A 5,855-nucleotide genomic window follows, 5' to 3' on the forward strand; every position below is an offset into this window, starting at 1 on the left:
CTCTGTGTAACTGCCCTGCATGTCCTGGAACTCGCTCTGTAGACCAGGCTGGCCTCAACTCAGAGAGACCTGTCTGCCTCTGCCTCCCTAGTGCTGGCTGGCATTAAGGTGCATTCCGCCGCCGCCACCATCATGGCCTCCGCCACCCGCCACCTGACTCTTAGTTCTCAGTCTCTACAGGGTGGCTGTGATCCGGCCCCTCCCCCGGATGCTCAGGATGCTGCCTGGATGACGTGCATTTGGGAAACGCCACCCGGTGCAGGTTTGTGGATGGGCTGGTAGGATTGTCTTTGTGGGCTCCACAGTTAAGTGCTGACTGCTCTCCTGAGAGGCAGGGCTCAACTCCCAGGACCCACATCGGTCACCTCACACCTATGCCTGACTCCAGCTGCAGGGGAATCGGACACCCTCTTCTGACCTCCACGGGCCCTGTCGATCGCACACATGCGCCCAAGCCCCGGCACATGCACCAAAAACACAGATGAGAAAAACCAGACATCACCAAGGTGGAAAAACTCTCAGGCATCACAAATGCTACCAAAATGGGAGTAAACTGAGGTCGGAGGATTGCTGACTGTTTTCAAGGCCAACCTGGGCTACATGGTGAGGTCAGGGGTAGCCTGAGCTACATAGAAAGTTTGAGTTGGCCTAGGTTACCTGAGCGCTGGGAGATGGCTTTGCCTGATGAATTGACTTTAACACCCGCCCCCCAACTCGGGGCCCACACTGTGGGAGGATTTAGGTTGACCTCTGACCTCTACACACACTGTGGGGTGAGCTCTCCACCCCCACAAATAAGGAACAGTAGTAATGATAGAATAATATAATAAAACAAAACTGACACAGTCTCCTGCATGCTATTCAAGTGCTCTTAACAACTGAGCCACATCCTCCAGTGTTTTCCCCCTTGAGACAGTGTCTCTCAATGTAGCCCAGGCTGGCCCTCAACTTGATATACTTGGGCCTCAGCCTTCCAAGTACTGGAAGTTGTACCTTCATCATTGGTGTAAGTTTCCTGCCATTCACGCACTCTGGATGTGGAGGCAGGAGGATCAGGAATGGAAAGTCATCCTCAGCTACATAACAAGTTCTAGGTTAGCCTGGGCTATTCAAGACCCTGTCTCAATCAAATAAAAACTACCAGAGACCAGGCGACTGGTAAATAGAAACTTACGCCAAGGCTGAAGGTACAGCTGTGTGGCCCAGTTGTTGAGAGGACTTGAATAGCACGCAGGAGACCATGTCAGCCCCCAGCATCCCATCGGCTGAGCATGGTCCACATCTTATCCTAGCAATCAGGGAGGAGGTGACAGGAAGGGCCACACTCAGCTATATAGTGATTTGGAGGCCATTCTGGTCTGGGGAAAAACAAAAGTCTAACTGAAGCCACGCTTGTTACACGCCTGTGCCCTCTGTCCCTGGGTACCTGAGGCGGCCAGCCCATTGGGTGACAGATATGAGCCACCATGGCTGGATTTCTGTCCCTGCAAAGCCGATTGCAGGGGGATGTCCACCGTGGGCTCGACATCGGGTTAGTCTGGGCCAGGTCTCTGACGGTGGGCCACTGGGCTGTACTCCAGCTTGGTCACATTTCTCTCAGCCCTGTGTGGACATTTGTGACAGTCCGCAAAACGGAGAGGCACAAGAACACACCGGAGGTCAGAAAGCGGGCTCTCAAAAACTCTCCTGAAGGCTGGACCATCTACAGGGTCGAAATATAGGGACTAGAAATGGAATCCGCCTTGGGCACAAACCATGGCCACCTGCAGAGGGCGCTGGAGGCGCATGCAGCCTGGCGTGTCCCAGAGGCTTAGTGTCCAGCCAGCGGGTAGGTGGACAAATTTGCCCTTTGGGGACGTTTGATAGTCTCATGACAAGAAGATCACAGCTCTGACAGGATCAGCTAACCCTCCTACCAAGTCCTCAGACTGCCACTTGTCCTTTATTTTTTCCTTTCTTCCAGCACTTCCCACACTGGAATGATAGGCATGGGTCATTGCACCCAGCAACCGTGTTTTCTAGCCATTGCTTACTCTATAAGAAAGCCAGGAAGTACAGGGCAGAGTTGTACGCCCTGGGGTTGTCTGCCCATGTGTGCATGAAGTACATGGTGTTATGAGCATATGCTGTGTGCAGAGGTGGCACCCTCAGGCACCATTTACTTAAAAAAAAAAACTTTTATGCACCGCTGGGTATGGTGGTGGTGGCACATGCCTTTAATCCCAGCACTTGGGAGGCAGAGGCAGGTGGATCTCTGAGAGTTTGAGGTCAGCCTGGTTTACAAAGAAATTTCCAGGACAGCCAGCGCTACACACAGAAAAACCATGTCTCAAGACAAACAAAACAAAAAGCATTTCCTGGGTGTTGGTGAGAGTGGGAGGGTGCACGTGTGTCAATCAGAGGGCAACTGGTGGGCATTACTTCTTGCCTTCTACTATGTGGGACCTGGGGATCGAACCCAGGTCCTTACACTTGTACAGTGTGCACTTTCCAATGGAGCCACCTTCCCAGCCCTTCCTTCTTTTTAAGCTGTTTGTCTCGGGCGTTTTGTCACGGCAATGGAGAGCTGTCATGCTGCCCAGGCTCTGGTATCCTGAAGCGTTTGGGTGGCCCAGGGATGAGTGCCTGTCTTCTAAAGGCTGTGAGTCATACAGCAGTGCGCCTCATCCCCGAGGAAGGAATGTCAGGAGCCAAACCTGCAAGGGACCAAAGTGCTTGCTGTGCTAGCATGAGGGCATTGAGTGGGAATCCCTGGCAACCCTGGAAAAGGCTGGCATGGTGGTTTGTGTCTCTGACTCCAACTGGAGAGGCAGAGAGCACTGTACTTGGGGCTCAGGGGCATGTGGCTTAGCTGAATGAGGAGCTCTGAGTTGAGTGGGGGGCTCTGCCCCCAAAACTGCAGTGGAAAGCACTAGAGGAAGGCACCTGACTTCTGGCCTACACACAAACACACACACACACACACACACACACACACGTACACATATATACATACATGTACACAGGCACAACCCGCACATGCACATGTACACGTACATAGGTATACGCATGTGTACACACATGTACACATACACAGGCACACCCCCCCACATGTACACATACATGTACACGCACACAGGTACACACTCACACACATGCATACACACACAAGTGCAGCAGACACAAGAAACATCACACAAGGAGCCAGAGCAACTGGCAAGGCCACTTCTCAGGAGGATGAGAGCACTTAGCAGGCCGAAATTTGAACCGGAAGCCAACTTGAGCACCCCGCTGCGTCCCCCCCCCCCCCCCCCCCCCTTATTCCACCAAGCTCCTGACTGGCGAATGAAGACTCAAGGCAGTGAGGCGCCTGACTACAACTTATTTGGGGGGTTTCCATGCAGTTTCCAGGAAGTTGTTTTGGGGGGGCCCAGTTCTTCACACCTCTTTTCTAATACAAGGTCCCAGGGGAGGCAGAGCCTGCTGCAGTCGCACTTTCACCCCTCTCAAGCCCGGAAGGTCTGTTTGTCTCCTCGCAGGGTGTCTCTACTGTGGGCCTCCTGCTTCTGAAGCTGAGGCAGGCCAGCAGAGCAGCGGAGTGTGTGGGCGTGGCTTCTTCAGCATGGGAGGGGGCTCCCTCTGGGGAGCGGGAGTCGCCCGCTGAGATGAGGTCTGCCTGTTGGAAGCTGGAGAGGACAGACGTGGCTTAGTCTGTGGGGTTCCTGGTGGGACATGCCGAGGTTCCACACAGTAAATGCCCCGGAGGGAAATGGGTCGCTTAGGAATGGTTCCCGCTGCCGCCGCCCACACCACCTGGGAGAGTGACAGGGACACTGTTGGAGAACAGTCACAGCCACACGAACCATGGATGCGATTAAAATCTTCTAGTGTCGGGCTGGGGACATGCTCAGCGGCTAAGAGTGCCTGCTGTAAAAGTATGAGGCTATGAGTTCGAACCCCGCCCACATGAAAAACTGGGGGTGGCTGCTCCTGCCTGTGACCAGCGCTATAGGCCACCAGCCTCCTTTCAGTTCAGTCTCAAGGGAATAAGGTCTCAGAGACCTTTGTCCTCAGGTCTTCATGTCCCACACACTCTCTTCTGCCAACAGACAGCCTTTATACTTTGTAACTTTGAGGCTAAACCCTTGAAATTGAAGGGATTCATGCCTGGCTCTCTGGGGAGCACACATGTACCTCCACATCAGCTGAGGCTCTCTGAAAGGCAGGGGGAGCTGGTGCCCTTTGTTGGAGGTGGTGGCCGGGAGGGCGGGCTGGAGCTGTGCCCTGAGCTCTGTGTACCAGGTAAGAAGTGCTGTGGGCCAGCCATGCAGCCCTGAGCCTGGCATTGTAGCACACTGACCTTACTGGGAAACTGGGGCTGTTGGAGCAGGAAAATGAGGACCACAAGGTGAGCCCTCATCCAGCCTGATGATGTCCTTATGATAAGGGGAGATGAGAGGGCTGAGGGTGGGGTGGCATGGGGTGGAGTGGGGGTGCTGGCTGAGCAAGCGTGGGACCCTCAGTGCAAATCCCCAGCGCCTGTGTAAAAGGAAGGATGGGCGGAGGGAGGAAAGGAGAGAGGGAGGGAGAGAGAGAGGGAGGGAAGGAGGGAGGGAGGGAGGGAGGGAGGGAGGGAGTAGTGTGAATAAGGTGGGGGTCTAGCTACCTGTGGGGCAGCCAGCACAGGGACTCTCTGGGGCTCCCTGGTCAGCCTAGCCTACTTGGCAATTTTCAGGCCAGTGAAAGACTTCTGTCGCTCGAATGTGCGCACATGCGCACACACACTCATGCACTCACCATGCACACACACACAGGCACACATGCATGTATACGAGTGCATGCGTGCACACTCTCACACACCTGCAAACACACTCTGCTTGCGCTTTCTCTCTCTCTCTCTCTCTCTCTCTCTCTCTCTCTCTCTCTCACACACACACACACACACACCACACACACACACACACACCTACCTGCACCTGCACGTACACAAACGTGTACCCAGAGGAAAGTTAGATGCAGATGTAGCCATGGAAGGAAGATGGTCAGCCAGGCCATCAGATGCAGAGCAGCCTGAGACCCAAGGAAGGAGGTGGGGAGTGGATCTGTCCCTCACAGGTCTTAGAAGGGAATAAGCTAGCAGGCTCTGTCCGTGTGTGGGACTGGAGCTGGGGGAGTGGCCCCCTGTAGTGTCCCTTCCTGAGACCCCTGCTCCCCAGGCCACGCAGGTGGGCTGGCTGGACAGGTGGCCCCGAGGATGCTATGGGTACAGTGTGTGTATTCAGAATCCCTACCCCCCACCCCAGGGTGCTCCCTGCAGACACACCCTGGGGAAGGGAGAAGAGAGAGTGTGGACAGAAGGTGTGATGAGCTGGGTAACTTGCAGAACTCGGCCACAGACCTTCTCTGAACAAAACACATGGAAAGTGGGGACAAAAAGAGATGGCTCAGGGGCAAAGTGCTTGCCACGCGGGTAGGAGGAGCCAAGTTCAAATCCTCGAAAGGGATTTGGCGGGCAGACCCAGCAGGCACAGTTTGCTCTTTCAGAGGGATGGAAGTTGAGACAGGGCCAGCTAGGCTAGTGGACTTCACAGGGTCGAGGCAACACCCAAAATTGTTCTCTGGTAGCCACACGTACACTGTGGCACTTGCCTGCTCACACACACACTGTAGGAAGATAAAATAAATAAATGTGGGTCCATGAAAAATGTTGGGCCTGCCTGCTCAGGAAGACAGAGAAGGCAGGGCATCGGCTGACACCTAGCACCACACAGCCCAGCTAAAGCCAGGGCATTGGGTCTCACCATGAGGATAGAGAGGGCACTCCCACCACAGCAGCTACAAGTACATGTTATCGATTTGTGCTTTGTATTTCTGGG

General features: G+C 54.4%; 1 protein-coding gene across 2 annotated transcripts in view; it reads right to left on the reverse strand.

The window, feature by feature from the left end:
• Window positions 1–5,855, reverse strand: part of Rfx2 (regulatory factor X2) — a 112,876-nt gene that overhangs the window by 71,291 nt on the left and 35,730 nt on the right. The gene's annotated exons all lie outside the window — the stretch shown is intronic.

Source organism: Acomys russatus, chromosome 31 (assembly GCF_903995435.1).
Source record: "Acomys russatus chromosome 31, mAcoRus1.1, whole genome shotgun sequence".
Classification (NCBI taxonomy): domain Eukaryota; kingdom Metazoa; phylum Chordata; class Mammalia; order Rodentia; family Muridae; genus Acomys; species Acomys russatus.